At 40.4% G+C, this 27259-nt stretch overlaps 1 long non-coding RNA gene across 1 annotated transcript in view; it reads right to left on the bottom strand.

The window, feature by feature from the left end:
* Nucleotides 1-25363, bottom strand: part of LOC127490996 (uncharacterized) — a 338530-nt gene extending 313167 nt beyond the window's left edge. Inside the window, exon 1 of the long non-coding RNA XR_011379995.1 lies at nucleotides 25200-25363. This is a non-coding gene — a long non-coding RNA (uncharacterized lncRNA). The remainder of the gene's footprint in view (nucleotides 1-25199) is intronic.
* Nucleotides 25364-27259: the final 1896 nt, after the last annotated feature.

The raw sequence follows: 27259 nt of genomic DNA, 5'->3' as shown, positions 1-27259 counted from the left end.
AGAAATTTCATTGTGTTATTAATATGGGTGTTTTTTATTGATGCCAAAGACCCAGTACTGATCATTCTATTTCAATGGCTTGCCTATATACATAAATGAAGGGACTACTAGGTTTCTGTGAAATAAAGATATTTTCATATTTTCCCTTACCGTGCCTCCTCTCAACTATCTCATTTGAGTATGTGTATTCTGGATAAAAGACAGTGAAAATTATCTGGCCACTGTAGATTATATAATCCAGGTCAAGAAAGATCATCCTTCAGTTACATTGACAAGAATCAGTTTACCATTGCTAAATTTGATCATCTTTTCTGCAATTTCAAAGAATTTAACGGAGAATTAAATTTTAAAAGTATCCTGAACTAGCAAAAGTGTACAGATCTTGATTTTTAATTTTGCTTCTATGGAGTCAATATGCACAGTACGCAAATATATTCAACTAGATTTTAAATTATCATATTGACCCAGGAGCATTGGCACTGGAAATAAAATAAAAATAAAAGCCAGAGTACAGTTTTTAGGTATTAAGAGGAATGAGGATGTCAGCTTGCTGCTGAAAGCTCAAAGTCTACCTTCTACAATTTTGCCTATGACACAAGAGGAGGTTTGGTGCCCTTCCCTCACTGTTTCTTGCCAAACAAAGCCCTCTTTCTTCAGAGGGAAATCCATGGCCAACCAACATTATGGAAAAGGTCCAGGTTATAGTTTCCCGAATGATTAAATCCATTCCATCTTAGAAGGCATACCAAAGTCCCCCAGTACAGAAGTATATACTTAGAATTGCATTTGAAATAGAGCTCCCATTTTCATTGAAGACATTCTCTTTGGAAGTATTTCCAAAAGGGCTATTAATTCAACCAACTCAATGTGTCACCAGCCACCTTGGGTCAGTTATTCTAATAGGCAGTGGATGTTTAAGCATGAATTTAAAGATACCTCATCCTAGAGGATCACACTATTTAGTCCATCTGCGCTCACTATCTTATAAAGGTTTCTGGAGCCTGATAGGGTGCTTACAGGGAAGGAGAACTTGACGGTACAGCTCCAGAAGTCACTGATGAGTGGATAAAGTGCTCAGACATGAGGACAGCCTTCCAATATTCCAGGGACCTAGGGAAGAAGCAAGGCTGTTTCCTTCCCAATCACAGCACTGGCAAGTAGCTCAAATAATGCCTTTAGTTAGGAGTTTTCGAAAGGGACATGAGCCACACAGAAACTCCGGGGGGGGGGGGGGGGGACAAGATTAAAGTCAGAATGCTGGTGGATCTACTTTCCCTTTCCACTGTTCATGCTCCCAATACATTCATCTGGCTGTGTTTCTCCTAGAAACTGGAGGATTACATTTTGCATCCAGGCAAGGAAGTGTCCAAGCAATGTGCTTAAGTAGCCACATGGTATGAAACACAGGTCAAGGTCACAGGGAGAGATGCATAGAAAGTATGGGTATTGTTTCAAAACTTCATGTCCTGAGCTCTCTGGAAAGCAGAGAGGTTTCAAGGAACGTCAGGGTCACATGAAAAGTCAACACATAAGCTCATTTTCAGGTACACTGCTCTTGTGTAACATCAAGTGCACCTTGAATGAAAAAGTTAAATATGTGATGCCCAAAATAGACTCTTAACAAAAAGTATTGAAACCATAGAATTGACAGTTGTGCAACAGACCATGAAAGACTGAAAATGGTATGTGAATGACTGTGTTATATTCTCACACCATGAGGGTGCATGGTTCACCATGCTTTGGGAGTCAGCCACCTTCTTCTCAGCAAGATGAGTAACCACCATCTTGTCCATCACCACTTAAATGGCTGTGTTGGGGCATCTCCCCAGGGAAAACACTGCCTGTGGGTTTGGGGCTTTTACCAATCTGGAATATAAGGCAGGTGCTCTATTTGTGGTTGGGATCCAGATCTGTAGAACCTTAAAGAATGGTGCAGTGTGTCGGAAAAATTGCTCACGGATTCAGAGTACGACAGGATCCCATGGCCACAGAAGCACCTTGGTAATTCATAAGTTGGAGGGATGTGGAGGCTGCAGCTGGAGGGAGATAGGGAAGCCTGACCATATTCCAAGTTTTGTCTGCCTGATGCTCCAAGTTCCAAGAGCCAGGAAAACAAGGTATCTTCTATATAATGTTAATACACACATATCATTTCTTTCTCCCCTTTTCTTTAAACATTAAGAAGATTTCAGCCAGGCAGAGAAACCAAAACCATGTGAGAGCAGAAGAGGATAATATGTGCCACATACCTCGCATAGAAATGCATCTATTTTAAACACTTGAATTAGCATTAGCAGAAGGCAAAGAGGCGAAAATGTAAGCAGGGCAGCAGATAAGAAAGCTAATGGGGACATCTACAGCCCCTGATGCTACTTCTCACCAGAACTTTCTGGATGCTCATGTGTGGGCAAGCCAGAGGGCACTAGGGAGCAGTGGGTTAGGAGAATTCGCCTTGAAATGAAAAGTTTGTAACTCAAATGTTTTATTTAGAGTTTATGTCTCAGATTGGCTTCACTCACATCCCTGAAAACAACTCTTAACAAGGGCTGCACTCAGATGGTTCTGGAGCATGCTCTTGGAAGATATCAACCTGTGAGAAAACTAGGGTAGGCAGGGAGAAAGGCCGACCTCCAGTGCAGATACGGTGAAGGGCTTGGCTAACCCTAGGAGGGCTTTGAGGCTGGCCTGGCCTTCTCAGTCATCCCAATGGGGGCCATGGGCATAGACCCTTTGTTCCTGCTTTAGTTTGTCATTGCTGCAGCTGCCCCCTAAGATAAGAGACATAACCTTGAACAAGACAGTCCCCTGAGGCCGTGGGAGATTTCCAGGTAAGACTCCAGTAGTAAGCAGTCAACAGCTGAAATTCCTGACAACCCACGGGTGAGAGACATGGCCCTGAAGAGGGGATTTGGGTGGTACCTCATAATGTCCACTATATAGAGCAATAAAAACACACAAGTAAGCTGACCAAGACTATGGATGCCTAAAAGGCCTCTGTACTGGTCAATTCAGGCTGCTGAAACAGAATATGCTAGACTTAAACAATGGACAGTTCTCCTAGTTCTCAAGGCTGGCGGTACAAGAGCAGAGTGCCAGCACCACTGGGTACTGAGATGGTCCTCTTCCAGGTCTGCAGGTGTTTGCTTATACTCACATGGGGGTGGTAGGGACAGAATCAAAGGGTGCAGGGGTGGAGATGGACTGTCCTCTCTTCTTCTGGAGTACTAATTGCAATCAGGAAAGACCCACCCTGGAATCTACCTCTCCAGAACTGCATCTCTAAATACCGTCACACTATGGACAAAGATTAACAAATGAACTTGGGGAGAGGAGACTGCTCCTCACTATCTTCCTCCTCAAAATCAGGGTTCTCAATGAGCCAGGCTAGAAGCAGTTCAGTACCTGATTTATCCTGAGCAAACCTCTAATTTGATCTATCAGAATCACTCCTGTTAGATTACTGACTGCTTCTTCCCATTCCTGGATTCCCAGCTCTCAACGAGGTTCTGTCACTTCTTCCAACTGAGCCTCGTTGTCTCCTAGAATCAGGGAATGTTTAAGCCAGAAGGGCCTCAGAGAACGATACATACCTCTAATTCTTCAGATAAAAAAGCTGAAGGGAAATGGCAAAAACCACATAGCAAGGTTTAATGTGCAGCTTCCAACCCCTGTGGAAAAATGAATGAGAAAATAGGGAAGATTCTCAGGCAGGGATGAGGACTGGGGCTTTTCAGAAGCTCTGAATATTCTGATTGGTTATGAGAAGATGCAGCATTATGACCAGTGAAAATTATACACTCTCGCCTATTTGTTTCAACACAGCTTTGTTGCTTGTGCACCAAAGTAAAACACTTTGACTACCTACATTGTAAGAATCAGCCATTTCTTGTTTTACTATGAGCCAGGTACAGCTTGGCTGATTCTACAGTCTTTGCCTGAACAATCCCACTTTACTCCTGGTATCCTGATTTAATTATTAAAATTCCAATGTTTATGGAATTTTACTCAAAAGAGGTCTTGTTTTGTCAGTATAACTGAGCTATGGGTTACAGGTGCATTCAAGTACTGTTCTTTCCCAGTTCTGCTTTCCAACATCTTCTGTCCTTTAATTTGGCTGCAGAGGTCTCCTCCAGCAAGTTTCTTGGACTTAGACACACAGCTGGACCACATTTGCTAAGCTTCCTAGGACATGTGTTGGAGTTCTATCTAGCGGAATGTTGGTGAAAGTGTTCTAATTTCCCATAGTTTCTGAACTATTTGAGAATGAAAGCATTAAGTATCAAGATATGGGGGTAGAGGTTGCATGCAGAACACAACACTTCTAAATGTTGTGCATAAAACCTACCCTAGTGAAAGCCTCACTGCCTTTCCCACTGTAGAGTGGATGCTGAGAAATTAGAGAAGAGCCATAAGCCAGAAGGTGCCTCAGTCTTTAAACAATTACCTGATGATACTAAATGCTTTCAAACCACCATAAAACTAGAGTGAGCAAGAAATGGTCATTCTTTTAAACCACTGACGTTTCAAGTAATTGCTACAGATTTAAAACTCCATGACTAATATACTCTCTCAGATTTAAACCTGCTGTCTTAGGCTAGTTTTCTAGAAGCACAGGCTGAGTGGAGATTCAGGTGCACTTGGTTCATTAAGGAAGAGTTCTCAGGAAAAGAGGAATGAAGGAAGGAGTAGACAGCAGGGGAAGGAGTTGATCAAGGACATGGTCTCCACTGGATTTTTGCCTGGACCTGATTTGAGATCCCTGAAACACTAATGAGTTTTCTCTTCTTGAGGCATTTGAGTTGATCTTAATACCTCCATATCAGCTTTTGAAATTAGATGCCTCCTAGGGTTGGTATGAAGGGCAGGAGTAAGTGTGTGAGTGCTGAGTGAAAAGAGCCAAGAGATCAACAGCCAGTGTCAATAGCATCTGTGGATAGGTGCATCTGTCCAGTCAAGAGGCTGAGGGCAGGACACCACTGTTTGTCATTTACTTGCACGGAAAAAATCATTGTGAACCTATGTCATTGTAGCTTTAATTCCAAGCTTGGTTTCTGAAAACTAAATATTTAAATTAAAAATCATGAAAGTTATGGAAGACAAAGGGAAACACTTTTAAATGAATCTATAGGTCTACTGATTGTAAGCAATTAAAAATGATTGTTAACTTAACAGAAGGATATATTAGCAAAAATGATTAGTGAAAAGGATTTCATTATCAAGCAGCACCAAAATCTGCTGGGAACCTAGAAAAAAATCTAACTTGCAGCAGTAGCAGTAATCATAGAAGACTAGGCAAAAGTAACACAAACTGTGTTCAAATGTCTAAACAGGATTCTCCTGCTGGTACCATCAGCACTGGACACCCTATGAACATCATCTCAAATTGCCCTTTATTTGGTATATATGCAAAATGCCTTTTACATCATTCTAGTTATTTGAATTCAGGACAGATACCAGAGATAGTTCTATGCTATAGAAGGATCAGAGCAATTATCCAAGAGCTAGGAATCTGTCCCAAAGCATGAGACCTCTGCCCATCCTTCTACCACCGTAACTGTCTTTGACCCATGTTGGATTTGGAATGTAAACAGATCTTTCTTAAAATGAAAATACCCTCAATCGTTTTTCCTAACCCTTTCATTATCTGAACCACAGTTATGATTGTGCCCAAGTTGGCAGATGGGGCAATGTCCAGAGGAAACCAAAAAGAAATGCTGGTGGAGGAAGACATACATGACTCCAGTCAGAGCTTCTTAGGCATTCAATGACTGTGTTGGCCAGGTTTTGCCTGTGTGAGCCTTTATGGCTTCCAAACTGGCTGCAAGCTTCAGCAGAAAGAGCTCCCATTTCAGAATCAACAATCCATTATTTACTCCAAGTAGTGGTATATTCATTATGTTTAATGAAAACTGGGTCTTGCTTCTGGCTCCAGCATGAAGTCTACAGTGGGTTGGCATTCTCAACACTTGGAGATTCAAATGATGTACTTATTTTTTGTTCATGTAAATAATACATTTTTTATTTTTTATACTAGACAGGCTAGATTGCAAAAATGACCTCCTGTATCCAGGAGGTATTTCTGTATTATTATATGTCTGCTCTTCCTATCAACAAATGTACTCTACTTCCCTTGACTCTCACTGGCTTTGAGACTATTTGATCAATAGAATGTGGCAGAAGTGACAGCATATCAGCTCTCAGTCTAAGCCTTACACAGATTTGCATGCTTCTGTTCTTTCCTGGAAGCCTGCCCTGGCTCATCTGCTTGATAAAAGACATGATATGCACAGGGAGGTGATTTTGAAATGGTCAGCCTGGACCAAACTGGCTGCTCACCATGGACAACTAAGTGACTCCCACTTCCAACCCCCCAGCAAAGCTCAGAAGAACCATTCGTTTAGTCCAGTTCAGATTACCAAACCACCTGTGAAATCATGAGTTAATGAAATGTTGTTGTTTTAAACCACTAAGTAAATGTGTGCTTTGTTGATCCCAAAAAAAAAAACTGTTAAAAAGTGAATTAACTCTTGCCAGCATGGGCAGGAGCAGATACAAAGGTATTTCAAGCCTGACTATCACCATTAGGTGTTTCAATACTTGTTTAGTATTCTTCATACAGAAAGGCTACGGAGAGGCATGTGAGCCTCAGCCATTTGGCAGGCATTAATTATTTAATCATGTAACACTACCATTTCCAGGAGAACTTGATAATGCCCAACGGCTGCTCGATTCTAATTCCAAGAGTGAGAGCTAAGAGAAGAAAAATTGGGGGAGGGAGAGGGCTCAACACATATGCAGTAATCACTGGCTACTTAATTAATAGAAATCTGTCATCTAAACCAGGAGTGAAGCAGATAAAATTAAACATAAATTGTCATAATTTCATGAAAACAGACTTTTACATTAAAAATTGTCTTTTCATAATTACTTAACTTTGCTATTATTTTAAATAGACTTGCTGTTAACCTTTGATACTTTGGTTAAGGAAAGACTGCATAAGCAAATTCTAATTATGCCTGGTAAAGTGAAAGAATTATTCATTCTCTCATTTATAAAGTGCTTATAAGGTGGGCCTTTAAGGGTTGCCAAAAAGAGTAAGATGATCCCTGCTATCAAAGTTATGATAGTATCAGTGGGGAAATAAAGGGTCTAAATATCACTTGATTGTTGAGTTTTAATTAACTGGCCTAAGGAAAAATATTTCCCATAGAGTTTCTGAACTATTTGAGAATGAAAGCATGTAAGTATCAAGATATGGGGGTAGAGGTTGCATATAGAACACACGAAGGGCATACAAAGTTACGAGCAAAGCTGCCAATGTCCATTTTCCAAGACTACTCCCAACAGTGGATTGGGTTCTGCAACTGTGAGGAAAGTGACTGCTAATAACCTTGCTTGTAACAAGTCCATACCCACCCCCACATAGGTCTCACCCTTTCCTCAAGCTAATCAACTTCCAGTTCCTTAGAGTCAGAGGCTCAATCAGCAAAGGAATGAAAACGGAAGTACCACATGACTCTAGTACTTAAAAGTTTCTTCTGGAAGACAAGGAATTTGGTTCTTCACAAACCCAATTGTCCCAAGTCACAAAGACATGACCTTTTTTTCCTTTTCTTTGGCCTTTTGCCATTGTAGGCACTTGCTGCCCCTGCGCCTCCAGGGTGCGTGGCCTTTGGGCCATCCACCTCATGCTTCCTGGCCTACATGTTCCTCCACGGGCTCCTGATACTCGGTATGAACCCAGATTTCCCTCTCTCCTATGCATAGGGCCCTCACTCTCCTATGCATCTTTCTCACTGAATAAAAGTTTAAAACGCATCATGCTGCCTCATTCATTTATGCTGGTATTCAGAATTCTTCTCTGAATATTAGGCAAGAACCCACCCAGGCTTATCAATATTGGGAATTTATTAATAAGCACATGGTGATATTGTATGGCACCCCATGTCAATATCATCAGCAGCACTAGACAATATGGAAAGCATTCTCTTCATCGAAAGTTTTGTTACTTGATTTCAATCATATTGCACACTCCTGCCTCTGCTACACTCGTTTATCTTAAGTCTCTGTTGCAGATTCTTCACCATCTTCTTGGATTTGGAAATGAGAAGTGTGCAGGTTCAAGTGTTGTCTTTTGTCTCTTTTATCTAGGCTACTTCCTTGGTGATCTCAGTCTCATAGTCTTACATAGCTTTAGACATGCATGCAAGCATACAAAAACTCAGCAGCTTCTGAATTTATCATTCCAGTCTGGCCCTCTCTCTCCTCCACTCATTTCACAGCCTTTTTGACTTTTCCATTTGAATAATATTCACATTAGATATAATGAGCCTGGAACTGCAGGCTGGATCTTCTGAATTTCCTGTCTTCCTTTCTTACATGCTCCTCACAGAGTCTTTCCCATCTCTGCAAATTGAAATGCCGTTTCTTCCACTTGGTCATACCCAAATCCTTGGCATCATCTTCAACAGCATTCTCTGCAGTACTGCACATCTGATTTTTCAGCAAGTCTGACTACACTTTGAAAATATTTCCACAGTCCAGCCAATTAAATGTTTTATCACCAAATCCACAGCTACCACCCTTGCCTAGACACTGATGCCTCTCACCTGTAATGGGATCTTAGCTGGTTATGATTTCTTCCTCCTCACCCCTTCAGTCTATTCCCAGTAGGCTAGACAGTGTGATGTAATAGTAAGTGGCAGCAGACCATATCATTCCTTTCCTAGAAATACTCCAGTGGACATTCACCTCACTTAGGATTCAAAGACAAAATATCTCACACAACCTAGCTCACATCTTTGGTTTCCTCTTCCTCATTCACTTGGCTCAGGCACATAGACACCCTCTCTACCCTTCAAACATGCTAGGTATGAAACCATCAGCCATCAACCTTTGGTATTGGCTTTGCCACTGATTTTCCTCAAAAACCTTCATGGATGTCTATTACCTTTTTAAAACATTTTACTCAATTGTCATCTTGTTTTATAAGGTGGTTTTCTTGGGTCATTCCTCTAAATATTCAAACACTAGCCTCATCTTTTTCTTTATTGATTATATTCATCTAAAATTATGTATTTTACTAATTCTGTTTCTATAAACTACACAACGTTAAAGAGCTTGCATGGTTTCTGAATCTCTGCCCTCTTCCATGAGCTTTGCAGTATGTCCCAAGAGAGGAGACTTACACTTCTCTGCCCCCTCTTTGCTGATGGGCTTGATCACTAGACTTGGTTTGATCAATGAGGTGCACAGATGTAACTGTGCTGAAGTTCCACAGTTGAGTTTTAAGAGGTATTGCATGTTTCCACTTTCCCCTCTTATCTACTTCCATTGGTATGATTATCACATGTATCATGTTGCAAGTGGTGCCAGGAAGATACTTGCGAGTTCATAAATCTATACAACCTACAGAAATTATAGCTTGGAGTCTTGCTCAGCTGAGCTCAAGCTAGATCAATCACTGGATACAAGCATGAGGAATAAATATTTTATTATTATCTGAGGTTCTACAATGGTTATGTATTAAAATCTAACAATACTTTTATATACACAAGCTGACATATCAAGTATCTGGGAAGTAACTGGTAGGTAAATGATAAAAGATGATTTGTTGTAATATATTTATCTTTGAGAGTCATTTATTTTGGCATATTCTAGCACAAAGGATAGGACAATATGACCTGTTCTAACCAATGAGATATGAGCTGAAGTACCACATCACTCTTGGTCTGAAGCATTTAGTTCTAAGACACTCTCGAGTTCTGCTTTTCCCTTTGGCATGGTAAGATGCAATGTTTGTAATGGCAGCATCTCCACATATAACAGCAATGAACAGAACCTCCTTACAATTGATTTTCAATACACACTTAATAGGAAAAATAGATTATTAGTGCTTTTTACCACCAGCGTTTGAGATTTACATATTTACTGGAGCATAACAACCTTTAACTTTTCTCTAAAAATCTATAAGCAAATCACACATACCTTTGTAGTTACCTTCGATAATTTTAGTGATATGAGAATGTTGTCATTTTTTCCTTTTTTATGAGATAGAGTGTTTCTAACCAAATTTTTGCTAAAGGAACTTGGGTCAAGGTCTGGAAACAATCATATCATATTTAGTGACATTAGTCAAATCACTAAAGTGTTCTGTTTCCTTATTTGACAAATATTATCCCAACAGGATTTCCAATTTTCATTCAAATACTTGTGTTTATTGAGAATGTACATAGATTAGATATTGAGCTCAAAGAGTAGGATGTCCAAGAAAAACAAGATTCATTTATACATTATAAGCCACTGCATGTGGTAAATTCTAGGAGAGACTAAGAGCAAGAGTGTAAGAAGTTGCAGAAGAAATATGATATCTTAGATGGGAATAGGCAAATGCTGTGCATAACTCAACTGCAACTCCCTAGGCCAGAGGAAAATCAAATCAAGGAAGCAACAATCAACAGGCCTCTTTGGATACACATTCCATATTGGAGTGCCTGGGTTTTAAGTCCCATCTCTGCTTCTGATTCTAGCTTCCAGCATACAGCTAATGTGTACACTGGGAAGCAGCATGTGATGCTCAAATATTCATCTCTCTACAACCATGGAGAAGAACCAGATTGAGATTCCAGTTCCTGGCTTCAGCATGACCCAGCTCTAGCTGTTACAGGCCATTTAAAGAATGAACCAGCAGATGGAAGATCTCTCTACATTTCAATAAAATTAAAATCAACATGTAAAATAAATCAGCTTAGTTATCAGGCAAATTTCATTCTTAGAAATGGCTCTCTGGACTGTTAAACTGCTGCCACTTGCAAAGTTTTCTGCTTCTCATTCAGGAGCATCTGATCTTTTAATTATAAGTATTCCATGCTGGACAGCACCTTAGCACTACAAAAGTTGACTTTTAGTCATATCCGCATTCTTATGAAAACTTTTCAGGACATCAAAGCTGGTTGTGATTCCTTCATTAAAGTCATTGTAGTCTTTAGCTATTAATTCTGTGATTAAACACCAATCATTTCAAATGTTCCATGTTCCATGAGGAATGTATGTATTATATACTTAGTAGCTTAACACATTGTTTGATGTGGAGTAAGAGCTCATTCAACAATCAGTAAACAAATGAATACTTAAGTGGCCTCTCATCTTTACTGTATCATCCTATACAGATCAACACTAGTGTTATGTTCAAAAATGTTTGATGTAAATGCTTAGGAAGTAAAATACAAATGAAGCAAGTTCACCTCAAGAATAATCTAAACTGTTTTACTCAGTTTTTACATTTTATAAGAGGACCTATAAAGGGTAAAGTAAGCCAACTGAAAGACAAGTGGCAGAATTTCTGACTGCAGAGATAGTTAATAGAAAAGGGATGGGAAAGGATCCTGAAACATTTTCACATGCATGATGATTCTGCTCTTGAAATTATACCATCTGGGTAATTGCTTACTTGTAAAGCTTACCAGGATTAACAGCTAAGAAACGCAAAAAAAAATTTGAAAATAATTTTTCCTCAATCCCAATTTTTATTCATTCCATTCTCATTGAAAGCATGCAACTAATTGAAAAGTGTCCTAGAAATTCTAACGATCTTTTGAAGTGGAAATGCTTGGATGCATGAACAGTTTGAAAAAGCAGCCCAGAAAAAGGGTCCTTAATGTATTCTGATGTAGCCAAACATTCTAGGTTGTGCTTTTCATATCTTATTTGAAAATACTTCATCATAATGTGATGTACCAAAATAACTTAGGCAAGAACATCTTTTTCTTTGCAAGAATGAGCTGTAAAACATTATGTGCTTGGATGTAAAACTGGAATCATAGGACTCAAGAAGTAATTCCTCATCATAAATGCTAACTCTGTGAAGAGTAAAAGAGTAACAAGTCTGTTAAGAGTGTGGGTTTCCATCTGAGTGTTGGGATGCTGAACCAAATTGTATAAATACTTCATTTGGATTGGAAACCAACTCAGTTAGCACTTTGTCAATGGCTCTAAAAACTGCATGTTTCTTTTTTTATACATATCATCTGCTCAATTTCCCTTTAATTTACTGTATAACTAGTGTGACCTCATTTTATGGAGATGAAGACAACCTTAGATTCATTCAGAAGCAATAATTACGGATTGCATAAAGATAACATAATGAGAAGATCCTGTTTGCATAAAATTGCTACTTGAGTATAGGATGCCAGCGTTGGCTTTATCAAGGTTTGACACATCTGCCAGACTCAGCTTTGGTTCCAATGGAAAACAAAAATTTAATATGAATGCTGAGAATGCTGCAGCCTATAAGATTCATAGGAATGGGTGTCTCAGCTGATGAAGCAAGTTCTGTTTCTATGTAATGCAATTATCACGGGCCTGCCAACTTGCTAAGTGTTTATGAGGATTATTTCATTTCAGAGTTAAGACAATTCTCTGAGGACAGTACTGTGATTATCATTTCCATATGACAGATGAAAAGGAACTTGTCCAAGGTCATACAGTTAGGTAATAGCAAAACCAAAGCCACTAGATGTGAATACAGGGTCCAAATTCATACACACTACTTGTTCTATCTTTTCTTATATATGTCTACCCTGCATTTATTATTCCATCCAGTAATTCACCTACTCATGCTTTTCACATTTATGTATCTGCAATCTGTCATGCCTTCTATTTTTCTGAATTTCTGTCCCTCTTCTGTTCTGCAGCCTTCATCCCTCTCCTTAGCCTACACTTCTCCATTCAGAGAGGCTGATAATCCAGGTATTGTAGGCATGTTCTTCAAATCTTCAAGCCCTCCAAGTCAAGAAACGCACTATGAATTGAAGGTATACACCTTGTTAAGGCACTAAAACATTGACATACAAGTCAACCAAAGTTCAACCCAATCACCACTTGATGAAAGGCATGTATTGAAAGAAAAATATTCATGAGTCCCTTGGATTTCTGCACATCTTGTGAGGAATTACCTGTCTTTATTCTAGATTATCTTTTCAAAGATATCTGTATACTTAGCAGCCTTAAAAGTCAATGTCACCATCTGAAGCCAAGGGCAGCTTTCCTCACATTCTTGAAAGACAGATGGTATCTCCAAGAAAAAGGCAGATATCTTTACTGTCTGGGAAATAAAAATGTCTCCTCCCCTCACTTCCCCCACTGAGAAAATGGAAGAATTATCTGCTCAATATACAAGATTTGATTTCTTAGGCTAGAGGTTTCTTTTAATGCAATCACTGCATGTACAGGCATCCATTCAGGTCCCTCTGTATAGCTCCAATGGGTGCTGAGGTGTAGGCAGCCCATAAACAAGTCATAGAAAAGTCAAGGTCAATCTTGGCTTGTGGAATTCCTGGGATGAGAAAGTCCTATACTCCCATGCTGAAGGAGAATGATCAAACAAGAGCACTAGGCTAAAACTAACTATGTTATGATTGTGTTGCAGAAAGCCTGATAAGTTGCTTGCCTGTGTTGTTAACTTCTGTGTTGCCTTGAGCTGCAGCTGGTTATGTATAAAATATCACTGAGACACTGGTATAAATGAGCCTTGATCAGACTTTTGTCTTGGCTCCATTCTCTGCGCCCTTGTCCCTCTTTTCATTCCCCCTCCCTCCTTCAGGTTCCGTTCGACAGGTGCGGCTGGCCCCCATCACTGAGGGTAAGGAAAACTGACACAAACATGCTGATACCCATGCTGCATGCTTTCTCCTGAGCAAAAAGAAGTCTTGTCTGTGACACAAAACTCTCTTCTGGCATCCATGAAACTGTGGCAGATCAGCTCATTAGCTTGCAAATGAAGCAAAATCTCAGCCTCTCTTCAATTCTTGACTCAAAGATGTACCATTGTTTATTCTGCCTCATGGCAGCACTATACAGGCCATCAGAAGCTATTTGTGTTTGTTAAAGAATATTTTAACCAAGTTTCCCAGCTGTCTATTATTCATTGGAAAATGGCACCTTTTTCAATATCAAACTCGGGCATCTATATGCTATTTTTGATGAAGAAATCCTTCCTATTTTTGTACTGTGAAATGCTCTCCCTCTGAAGATTTGGAGGGGGTAGTCTTTTGAGTGTGAGAATGTTCAAGTTTTAGTCTTTCCAAAACCAATCAACAGAAAATTTTGTACATCAGTGTAACCTAAAGGTCTCAATGTGGAGCGTAACTGCATCAAAGGCTCTTGCAGCCCCTGCTCGCGTTCTGTTTCACCTCTGAATCGAAGTGCAGCTAGCACAGGAAGGGCCTTACAGGCTTAGACATATTTCCCACTCCACTGTGTCTCATGGTACTCCTTGTCTTTCCGTTTCTCTTCTGGAGCTTCAGATTCTCCAGAGCAACCAGCAGTCCACTCATTGGGCATGAATGTACTTTCTAGAAATGCAGAGCTGGTAGTGACCCCATGGACAACCACCAAACATCAAAAGATGAAAAATCACTTCTTCCCATTATGCCTCAAGTGGAAAATTCTGAAACACCCATCAACTGTTCAAAGACCTCTAGAAATGATCAAGTCCAAGTTTCTCACAACAATGACCTCAAAATATACCTTCATATTGGCTTTTCCTCCTTTCCTTGTTCTTAATCTCTGGGATCACCCAACAAACTACCTACACAGAAGTCCTTGCTACAAGTTCTACCTCTGGGGGCAATTTAAGCTAATTCGATCAGACAAATACAAAGGTTTCTAAAAATCAGACTTCGGTCTGCCCATTAGCTGTGCTACTTTCCTCCTACAGGATCTTGAACGAATTATTTAACTTCTTTGAGCTTTAGTTTCATCATTGGTAAGATGAGGACAATACTTATTTCACAGGGCTATATGGGGAATATTGATTATGGATAACAAGCTTTCAGTCCTTCACACAAGGTCTTTCACATCAGTGCTCAACAAATAGCAGCAATTATTGTTATTACAATTTGAGCAGATCCCAGGGGTACCCTGGAAACTAGATGCACAGAAATTGTGATGCTCCAACTGCAGTGGCTGCCCGGGGACTGCTCAGCTATAGAACTTCATCACTTTAAAGACCTGAAACTGCATCAATTATTTATAAATCATTGTTTATAGAAGTGGTTGCATCATAAATAGCTTGATTCCATAAATATATTTATGTATATGAGAAATTATATAATGGAAGATTAAGCGATTTTGTTAGCAATTTTGTTTTTATTTCTGCCCCTTGGCCTTTCCTCTGTCCAGTCCAGTAGCTGTTGTATATACGAGTCCATGGGGGAAGGAACAATATAGCAAAAATGTAGATGTTTTAGAAAAGATTCTTTTCTTATTCTTCCTGGCCCTCCTTCAAAAACCTAGAGCAGAGTTCTTGTTAGGAAAAAGTCTCCCATTCTCTAAGTAGGAAGCATTTCCCAGGGCCTAGGGAAAACTTAGGTAGTTTTTGAGGTGCAAAAGGACAGGATAGTTGAACCATATGACTATTTGCATGGGCTCTGTCTCTTCACCCTAGGGGTTCTACAGTGCATTAGCTTTTATTACCATATAGAAATACCTGAGACTGGTTGCCTATATAAAAAAGAGGATTGCTTAGCTCCATTTGAGGTTTCCAGGGCTTGGTGTCTCTGTCAGCTCAGTTCTGATGATGAACCCCTCTGCTGTTTCACATCATGGCTGATGAGAATGGTGGGTACCCATGGGAAGTCAGGGATCATGTGGTGAGCTGGGGACTGTAGTTCTGGGTGGAGCTTGGATTAGGCTTTTACAACAATATTCTGCCAAGAACTACCTTAATTCCTACCAAGGGCAGAATCTCCAATGACCTAATGGCCTCCCATGCAGCCTCATCTTTGAGATGTGCCACAGCCTCCCAATGCATCACACCTGCATTGGTTCACTTCTGACTGGGGCTCCCTCTCCCCACATGAATATTCAGGGGGACACCCAATACATAGCATGGGCAACATGAACCAGGTTCCACCAACATCCAGGCCAGTGCAGTCAGTTCCGTTTCCAGTGATAAGGATGTCCAGTTCCTGATCATCATCTGTTCAAGACCTCCCTTCAACCGTACTGGGATTTCCAAATGAGCCTTTGAAACTGTTCAGTCAATAACCAACTTACTCCATGCAGAAAATTCCAAAACCATTGGAAGGCCTCAATGAAGGGGAGGTCTAAGTCTGAAGGTGCAAGAGGGTTTCATCTTTGAAATGATTGGCAGAAAAGACTTTTAAGAGATTTATTTGAAAGTCAGTTACACAGAGAAAATGCAGAGAGAGAGGTCTTCCATCCGATGGTTCACTCCCCAATTGGCCGCCAATGGCCAGAGCCGCACTGATGTGAAGCCAGGAGCCAGGAACTTCCTCCAGGTCCCCCACATAGGTGTAGGGGCCCAAGGACTTGGGCCATCCTCCACTGCTTTCCCAGGCTGTAGCAGAGAGCTGGATCAGAAGTGGAGAAGCTGGGTCTCGAACCAGTGCCCATGCCGGTGCCTCAGGCCAGGGTGTTAACCCACTGTGCCACAGCGCTGGCCCCAGAAAAGACTTTCACACACAAACCCAGACATTGGTAAATCAAACCGCATTTGATACACTTGAGTTAATAAAATCTGAAATGTTTATCTGGCTTATGCTATTCACATTCTATGGTCTCTGGGTATCCACCTACCTCTGATGTGTCCTTTCCAGAAGACCCCAACACCACAGTCACTAATGAATGAGACTCATGGGTTACAGGAATACGACAGCTATGAGGGAGAAGAATCCTCTGCCAGTGCCGGGCACTGACATGCTTTGACTGTGGATGGCAGCCTTAAAGCATCAAGATTGTGACAGCAGCCAACGGGGGATCGACATTTCAGACTGGATAAAAGCTGACAGCAGCAACCTTTCCTTTCACAGTTTCAGTAGGGACCAATGTCCTTTAACTACATAAATGTCCTTTCGCTAGGAAAGAAGAGTAAGTTACAGAGGAAATGGCACTGTACTTCTAAATAACGCTGGAAAACTTGTCTTTGCTATGATCTATCACATTCTCATCCCCAGGAACACCTCTTGGTAAAATGTTTTTTTAGCTTTGTAATTAGTGGTGAACATATTAGTTATCCAATGCTCAGTAACAAACTGCCTCAAAACCTAGCAGCCTAAAGCAAAAAACATGGTCTCGGTTTCTGTGATTGCAGAATCTGAGTCCATGTATGCATGTGCTCTGGGCTCGAAGTTTCTCATGAAATTGCAGTCAGGTTGTCAGCAAGGACTGCAGTTCCTTCTGTGGGCTGGATTCCTTTGCAGTAGGTACCTCTCTTTGGGTTGCCTCATCCTATGGCATGTGGCTTCCTTGGAGGGTAAGTGACTAAAGAGTTAGCAAGCACCCAACACAGAAGCCGAAGTCTTTGTAACCTATTCTCAAAAGTGGCATCCCATCATTTGTTCTATACTCCGTTTGCTAAACATAAATTCAAATCACAATCAAGGGTTGGAAATTACAGAAGGATGTAAATACCAGGTGGTAGCTGGCATTGGGGGTCATTTTAGAGACTGCATATCACAGTGGATCAAGTCAATTTTATCTTCCAGTTCCCTAAATAGTTATTCTGCCTTCTTAGGTTCTTTAGGTTGTTGTATTGTCATTTTATTTCCCTCCCCCTTTTATTCCAGAATTTGTTCAAGTCTTTTCTATTCCTTTCACCTTTCACCAGTTTCCTTTTTAGGAGCAACCCAAATTTCCGCTTCAAAGATAAGTCATCTAATTATTGCCCCTTCTGGTTTCTTCCTTTACTTAACGATTTACCTATCTTTATATCCAATTCCCCACGTTGTCTTGTCTTAGAGAGAAGGAAATATAATTTTGTTGAATATTTTCCCAGAGGCACTATAACAAAGTGCCACAAACCAGGTGGCTGAAAACAACAGACATTTATTTCACAGGGTGGATGCTGGGAATCAGACACCAAGGAGTTGGCAGAGCATGCTCCCTCTGAAAATCTGGGCAGCAGCTTTCCTTGCCTCTCCGTAGCTTCTGGTGGTGGCCACTGATCCCTGGTGTTCTTTGGCTCAAAGCTGCTTCACGCCAATCTGTTGTGGGTTTAGTTATGCTTTGGCTATTTGTGCAGTATACAAATGTTCTTGTAAATTCACCACTTCTAAGGAACCATCCTACTCCAGTATGACCTCACCTTAACTAATTAAATCTGCAAAGAACTTATTTCCAAATGCAGCCACATTTTGAGATACTGGAGGCTAGGACTTCAATGTATCTTGGGGGATGGGTGGGGCATAATTCAACCCACAGCAAGCTTCATTAATACTTTATCTTCTACTCTTTTCCCTGATTCAGTTATAAACACTATCTCCATGTAGGTAGTGCAAATACTGTATAATCCCTGCCCTCAATTTTGTTATTTGCACCAATATTCTTAGAATACAACCAGCAGTTCTAATTGCCTAAAAGATAACCCATTTTAGACATCACATGAGAGTGAATACGAAGTATTCCCAAAGATCAACAGAAAGTCTGAGATGAATTATACCCATAGTCATTCCAAACCACCATTCTTATTCACTGGGACCTCTGCAGGTCTCCAACTCCATTTCTCTTGGTGTCCAAAGGCTGGTTCATAAATTTGAAAACACAGCATTGCTTTCTACAAAATCCTATGGCCTCCTTTTGCTGTTGAGGGTCAGTGAGAATCAAGCTCCTTCAAGACTGCAAATGTTCTGCAATTTTTCTTTTATGAACATCAACTTAAGCAAAGAGTCCTACATTTTCCTGTCCCTCCAAGTCATTTTTTCTTGTGGATGTGAGCACAGTTCATGCTCACATCCATTCAATCCAAATCCATACACATTTAAATCCAAGCCTCCTTCCTCACTGAATTTGCCCTCTCTCAACTCTAAAAAACAGAATCACCATTATTTCAGTCACTGATGGGAAACCACAGCCTCAAGTATATGCCTTCCTTCCTTTTGTCCAACACATCCATTTGGTTGCCAGGACTCTCATTCATACTTTGCAAAATTTCCCCACTGATGTACTGTTAACTCCGACCCTTATCTCTAAACCAAGTTATTGCAGTTGCCCTTAGATTATTCTTTCTGCCTCTAGGTTTCTTCATTCTCAAAATCACTCTACAAAGTTATTTCAGGAAAAATAGCTCTAAACCACACCTCTTCAAAAGCGTTCAGGGCTTCTACAGAACCTACAGTGTAAAAGCCTCGGATTCTTTTGATGTTCATCAAAGCCTTTCATAGCAGATGATGATAATCCTTTCCCATCGGTGTTGACTTCCTTCGGGAGCATGTAAGAAGTGCCAGAGTGAACACCCCAGGCAAAGCCCTGGTGAGAGACAGGAATAGGCAGAGAATGCCTCAGTTTCCTGACTCCTCATAAGGACAATTCTAAGAGGGTCCTCAGTGGATTAAGCATATATGATCACCTATTTGAGGCCATATTGGAGCCTGAGGCAACAGGAAATTTGTGTTTCTGTGTACCTGTTATATACTTTTAATTGCCTAATGATTTTAATGAAAATATTAAGTTTGCTTCTATGAAAAACAGTAAAGTTATGATTAAATCTTTTGATATAGATAAACCATTTCAGTTTAAAATAATGATATGACTTTTCAAATATCTACATTTGAATTTTTAAATATTTTTCTGTTACTTTAGTATTTTGGAAAAAGTCACTTAATACATAGAAATGTATTTTTACATAGTTTTTCACTTGCCTCAGGTTCTGATATGGCTCAGCACAGCAATGTCAGATCTTTATTTAAAATTGATAATTTGCTTATCATGGATTTCTGGGTAAATTTTGGTATTTTAAAAATATTTCATTAAAATATTGCTGTTTATTGCTGAGTGTTTAGAAACCCCTCAAGTGCTGCATTCTAGGCAGGTGCTTCCCCACCTTGCCCCATTCTGACCCTTGAGAGAAACTCATTTATGTGCTTTATCTGCTTTCCTTCCTTGCTCGCTTCACCCACCACCACCTCTACCCCTCTATACAGATTCTTTCCCAAATAGACTACTTAAAATCTTAATGCTGAGGTCTGCTCTTGAGGGAATCCACACTAAGTTACATTTTTTGGTATAAAAATACTTGACTGTACAGAAACCCATCCACTACTGCCCCTCAAACTTGCATCAACTATAACATGAGAGCCCTTTATCCAAAAGCACTATAATATTTTTTTGACAGGCAGAGTTAGACAGTGAGAGAGAGAGAAAGGTCTTCCTTTTTCCATTGGTTCACCCCCAAAATGGCCACCATGGTCAGCGTGCTGCACCGATCCAAAGCCAGGAACCAGGTGCTTCCTCCTGGTCTCCCATGCGGGTACGGGGACCCAAGCACTTGGGCCATCCTCCACTGCCTTCCCCAGGCCACAGCAGAGAGCTGGACTGGAAGAGGAGCAACTGGGACAAAATCCAGTGCCCTGACCGGGACTGGAACCCAGGGTGCCGGCACCACACGCAGAGGATTAGCCTTGTACTATAATATTTTGAGTGATAATATATTTACTCTTTGCCCCTGGTTCTTGTCACAAAGTCCCAACACTGTTGGGATATTCTGAATGATGGTGTCTTGTGATTCACAAGAGGCTCCTTTCCTTCATAACTGAATCTATGATAATTAGGTGACTGAAGATGTGGTTCCCCTGACAATTGCAGGATAGAGCTGGTCACCAGGAAAACCATGCTATCAGAGTTGGAACTAACCAATGAGAAGCAGGGTGGGGAGCGGAACATGATGTTCTATAAAGTGTCTATAACAATGAGGCTTGATGAGCCTGGGGTTAGTGAATACAACCATGTGCTGTGAGGGCAGTGCACTCCAACTCTTTAACCCACAAAGAAGCTTTTGTGCCTTGGGGGCCTCTCAGACCTTACCCTATTTACCGCTTTATGTGGCTGTCCATTTGTATCCTTTATAACATCCTTTATAATAAACTGGTAAATGGAAATAGTGTCAAAGGGGTGTGCAAATCCCCACGATTTGGTCCAATCCCATAGAGTATGTGTAAGCTGAGGACTCATTATTTGAGACTGACATATGCAGTGAGGTGCAGTCCTATTGGACTGAGCTCTCCACTAGGATCTGCACTAACCCTGGGTAATTAATGTCATAAGTAAATTGCATCTAGTTGGTATCTAAAGAGAAATGAATTAGTGCTTAATGTAGAAAACCCACATATTTGGTATCAGAAATTTTGCAATAAACAGATCTTAGAAATCAATAATTGTTATTAGCTTCTTCCTCTTTGAAACTCCTCACTAGAATTCCTTTTATTCTATGTTCACCCATTGTGAAAAAAAGTCACTCATGCCACTGCCCTCTGAAAACACTGTTTCCACTTCTGATAGATGTACCCTTTTTGTCTTTACATATCTTGGTGGCAATTCCTGTTAGCTCCCATACCATGTACCTTATACATGACAGCCCATCTGAAACAATGAGGACAGTGTCTAGTTTTACTTTTTAAGTAGCCATGACACTCTACTTTGCAGTGGGCACTTGCTCATTAAATGTCCAATGAATTGAATTAAATGAAGAATTTAATAAATTCAGAACCAAATGCATTCAACACCAGAACATTCACTTAAGCGAACTGAGCAGGTGGAGCTAGACACAAATTTATTCAAAGCAGAGCTCCCAGGGAATACAATGTACCGGATTAGTTGGCATGATTTGCTGCCTGGGCTGTAGGCTCAGGAACATGCCCGCCCAGAAATCTGGAAGTAGATTTGGCAAACAGAGCTGCCCAGAAACTCTTGGCCTTACTCAGCAACACAAGGATCTACTTTTGCTGTTACCAGACTCTTTGGTGGTGTTGCTTCAATTTACAAGAGGTAACAAATATTCCTAACAGGTGTCTCAAGTCAGGTCCAGTATTGGGGTGTGAGAAAAACAGTTGGTATCTGTTCAGGTCCTGATGATGGGCTTGATTTAAGCCCTGGAAAATGCTTTTCAAAGCTAGCTGGCAGCATATCTCAACACAACCCACATTCACCATTCACTTAGCATTTAAAGGACTTCCATAAATCACCAGCTCCTCCAAAATGCTTCATGGACAGCTGAATTTTCCTTGGCAATGATTAAACTGTTGATACCATCTTCTCCCCCACCTTGTCAACATTCAGAGAATTCAGGGGCTAAACAAAATACCATTTTATATTTCTGTTCCTAAACCTTCCTCTGCCACATAAGGCATATCAAGTTGTTCATCAGCATTATTTACAGTAAGAGAGGCTTAAGAAACCTAAGTGAAGGGAAATGGTTAAGCAAATTATAAGTTTCCACTTGTTTACTGTAAAAATACACTAGTATGAATATAGTAATATTTCGAGGTATACAAATATTTACTCCTCTTACCTTTATAGTATATATCAAAACAGTATGAATATGAATTTTAATGATATGACATTTTGCACATTTAAAAGATCAACTTATGGAAATCCTGGATTAGAGAATAAATCATAAAAGGGTATTTTGGGGAAGAAAGTTCTGGTCCCATTCTTTGCCTTTATAAAACAAATGAGTGTGTGTATGTGTGTGTGTGTGTGTGATGTCCAGTTGTAACCCTCATAAAATATTTAACAATTTACCTCAATAAAAGCACTAATTTGTAGCATTTACTGACTTTCATGCTGCCAATGTTCCCAGTGTAGGCAATAATAAAACTACCAATAATGACATCACTGAACACAGTGTTGCAAAAGATGCATAATTGACCTCACAGGGCTTAGGTGCCAAGGCAGCCCCAACACATCACCATCCTTCATTTTACCATAAATGCCTCCCTGAGCCAAAGGCTACACACCTAAAGGTGGCTCCTAGAAGACAACTTCCCATGTTCAATTTGAAGATCCTCCATTAACAGCACAGCTGCCTGACAAGACAAACTCGCCAAAATACAAGCTAGAAGGAGCAGGTATACATCTCCTTTATCCACTCTGAGTCTTCATCCTGGACTTCCTGAATTTCAGTCAGCTGTAAGGCCCAAGGTCAAGATTTTGTGCTGGACTTTTATAAAGGGAATACTTACTTATGAAAAAATATTGAATATGAAAAATAACCTATGTGAGCAAGAGCAGTGAACATAATTTGGGGTTTCTAAGTAGAGCTGGAAAACACAAAATATTGGAAAATTGGCCAAGAATTCTCAGGGCTGGTAGGAACCTTTGCAGATATCAAATATAATTAATTTTGTAAAAAACTGAGGACCAGAGAGATTGTTTCAAAGCCAGGTTTCAACTCAATGGATCCTGACCAATTAAACTACTTTTGCTCTTACTATGGCACTATATAAAAATTCATGCAAGTTCAAATGTTAGGATGTTTAGTATATATCATGACAATAAGCATCCTAAGAGTTTGTAGGTTATCCCAGGAAGAAAGTTTTTAAGATAGCTTCAATAGGTTTCTATTCAAGAGAAACTGTGACACCTAACCTATTGAAGAAAAATTCTGAATAAAACTCGTAAAACTACCCAGATAAAAATAAAATGGTGGGAAGCCAAATTCATATTTTCACCATGATACTAGTGTTTGCTAATTTTATGAGCCTACCTTGGGGTATACAAATCAACCCATACACAACACCAAGGTGTTTCGATTTGGCTATATAATTCAGGTTAGGATTTCAACAGTTTCTCACTGGTAGCACTTAAACATTAATATTCTGTATTACTAACTGGAACACAGTTTCAGTCTCTTGATGGAAATTAGTATTGTAATTCTTACTACAATAGAGTTTAAAGGCAAATTACTGATTTGACAACTCAAGGGGACTGAACAAGAGTATTTTTCAGTGTTCTAACACACTAGAGACACTCTTCCTAACTTCTTCATTCCAGTTGAAAAAATCCAATACTAGATCTTGAAGTACTCTGTATTTACCTAGAATAAAGTCAATGGAATTTCATTTCCAGATGGTGGTGAACCTACTGTGGGGAAAAGATTCAGCTGATAACTGTCTGCAAAGGCGAATTCGCACGCGCTGGAGGTGATGTGTAAATTGATCATAGGAAAAACAGTTTATTGTTCATCAGCCTAAGAGGAATGAGTTCAAGACGTTACCTTACTTTTTTCCAGTATCTTAAAATCACATAATTGGAGAAAACACCCATTAAATACATGGAAAGAGGAGGGAGGGGGAATGCACCAAACCTTTGCATTATTGCAAACAGGCAACAACCCACTTAGTAATTCAGTTGAAGGTCTGAAGAGGAACACAAAGGTTTGCAGGTGACTAATCACATAGGATTCTCCAGCTTTCCATGCCCTATGATGAACCTTTCCCATTACTACAGTCAAATGGAAAGACATGGTAATTTTACAGAGAAATGTGACTCTGAAGTTAAAAACTTTTTCAAGGTCATACCATCAGGCACAAAACCAAGATGAGGATCCTGTGTTTCTGATTCTCTATCCAATGCTCTGACTTGATATAATACCTGTATTTCCTGCCTAAAATTTATACTGGCTTTCCCAAGTGTAAGAAATACAGCTTATTTATGGTTTAAATACAGTCTTAATAGAGCTTTTAGTAAAAATGGGAAAAATTTCAAGATTTGGTTGAAATAACAGAATGTGGGTTTGTTTTAGAGCATTCTATTATCTGGTATTAAAATGTTGGCAACCTTTTATGTTAATATGCAGACTTAGAGATCTGGGTCAAGCGTGAAGAGGGTCAAGAGAAATCTGTTTACATCAGTTGGCAAAGAATAATACATTTAGGAGGTCCAGACAGGGGTCCTTGGAGTCTTTGGGGCTTAATTAATATCTCAGTAGTATGTGTGGCTTTTGGTAATGCTCCTATTTTTGTTTCCTAACTTTAGGGAATGAGAATTTGGCCTTAAAGCAACAGACAGCTGTGAAATTGAATGCTCCATTGGAGCATTTTAAATAGCACATTTGGCCTTTGGAGGTAACTAAACGGGTTTCAGGTCTACAGACTTATATAATTTACTATTTTGCCCAAATTTCTACCTCTTCCAGCTGACTCACTCTAACTTTTGAACTGAGCCGTTCATTACTCACATTCCCTACAGTCTGTAAGGTAAGTAGGGATTGACTTCCCACAAGGCTGGCAAAGCTTATTTCTTTTCAGACGATAGAATTTTATCCACCTCTTTTCCTACCAGAAGAACAAATGGAAAAGTAAAAATTGCAAATAGTCTAGACTAGGCATTGGTTAGCTGTTCAACACTACAATGAATTACCTAACACACCAACTTTATGAAGATAAAAGATTCATTTAACTTACTGTTTTGGAGGTTCCAGTCCAAGAGTGGGTGTCTCCATCATTCTGGCAGCTGGGGAGAGAAGCAAACAGCAGCAGCAGAGCACACAGGCAAGAAAAAGCACTTAGTGACCCTTGAAACAGAGGGCGAGGCAAGGCCAAAGCTCAGGCTTTTATATCTTCCAAGGGCTACCCCACCCCCACCCCAGAGAACTAAGATCCTCCCACTAGGCCCCACCTCTAATCAACATAATTGGATTTTCCCCACCCTTAGTATGATTAACTTATAATTTTGGAGTTTGATGCCCTGCATGAGTTTGGGAGGCAAATCACATTCAAGCCACAGCAACTTAGCACCTAGACATGAAGGTATGGTCTAGGAAATGATTCTAACCTTAGCTGCTGGCTACCTTCATCTGAGGAGCTCCACACGAGCCTCATGTCCCATCTCAGTTTCATAAGAAGAGGGCAGATGAGATCTCAGCATTGGCAGGCTCTAAGCAGCTCCTCAGGTGGGTCCAATGTTTAGCTAAGATTGAGAACTAGTGTTTGGCAACAGCTCTTCTCAGATGTTAGTGAGCATCACTTTTACCTGGAAGCTTGTTAACACACAGACTACTGGGCAGACGGAGGAGTCTCAGTGCTTCTCAGGCTGTGACCTTCAGTCAGCACAATAACAACACCTGCGAGCTTACAGGAGCGTCTCAGGTACCCCCTAAGAGCAAGTCACTGAGAAGGCAGCTCCTGGGTCTTCAGCTTCATTAGCTCTTTTGGGGTGGACATGGTGACACAGCCAGTTAAACTACCACTCGGGACACCAGCATTCTGTATCAGAGTGTCTGGGATAGAGTCCCACCTCCACTTCCCATCCAGTTTCCTGATAATATGCCTGTGTATCATCAAATAATGATTCAAGTACCTGACACCCACTTGGGAGGCCCAGACGGCGGAGATCCCATCTCCTGGAGTCAACTTGCAGCCTCAGGTGTTGCAGGCCTCGGGGTAATGAACCTGCAGATGTAAAGTCTCTGTTTCTTTCCCTGTCTCTAACTCTGCCTTTCAAACAAGTAAAAATAAATAAATAAAGGTTTAAAAAGGATTACTAGCTCTCCACATGGTACTGGTGTTTGCTGAAGTATGCAGACCATTGGTCTCAAGAAGATGGTCAAAACTTTACAACAATAACAGCTGAAATTACCAATGATGCTAATAATCCATCCACCTGTTAACTGCCCAGTCTGCCTTTTGATGCTACGAAATCCCAATGCCTATAGGATCCTTTTCCCTAACTTGTCCACACAGATTAACTTTTCCAGTTCTCTCATGGACAGCATTCATGAATGCTGGGGTCACCTGGGAAGGTGAGACCCTTCTGAGCTAACTTAAGCCTTTGTGAAATTAATGGCAATATGTCTGCCAAGATTGTCATTTTTGATCAAGGCTAGAGGAGGAGAGTTAATTTAAAGCAAAGTCCTGGGAAAGAAGTGCCCAGGACTCCCGGGAAACCCAGCACACTGCTACTGGTTTAGTGAAGAATGATATTCCCACTCTAGCCTTTAGCCTGCTTCACGGGGTCTAGGCAGACTATGGACACAAAGCATATGGAAGAAAGAGCTTCTGCCTGGACACAGAATTCAATTCATTTTCTATCCCCACTTTCTTCCACACACTCCCCTTGACAGAACATCTTGTTCATCTCTCTTGACCCCTATTTTCTGTCAGGTCCCTTGTGGTAACAGAGCCACCGCAGGTTTTTATTTATTTCTGTTCAGTCATTGTCTCCCTTCAAGTAAAACCTTTCCTAAAGCTGAAACAGAATGTCAAAGTCACTAACAATTCCAGGGTTATCTTTTGGTGTCATCTTCAGCTGTGAGCAGTGCTATAACGTTACTTCCAAACTAGCTCCTTATAACCAGTAGAACTCTAATAAAGGGTTTAGATGAAGTGACTGCTGATACACACATTCTGACTTCTGGGCCTGTACCCCTCAGCTCTGTCATACAAGCTTTGACAATCGTTTTTGAGCCCAGTCAGTTTTTCACTTCCTTAATTAAAATGCTAGCTCACTTCACAGTACAGGGTAA

Source organism: Oryctolagus cuniculus, chromosome 11 (genome assembly GCF_964237555.1).
Source record: "Oryctolagus cuniculus chromosome 11, mOryCun1.1, whole genome shotgun sequence".
Classification (NCBI taxonomy): domain Eukaryota; kingdom Metazoa; phylum Chordata; class Mammalia; order Lagomorpha; family Leporidae; genus Oryctolagus; species Oryctolagus cuniculus.
Note: the sequence above shows the minus strand (reverse complement) of the source record. Positions and strands in the feature narration are given on the sequence as shown.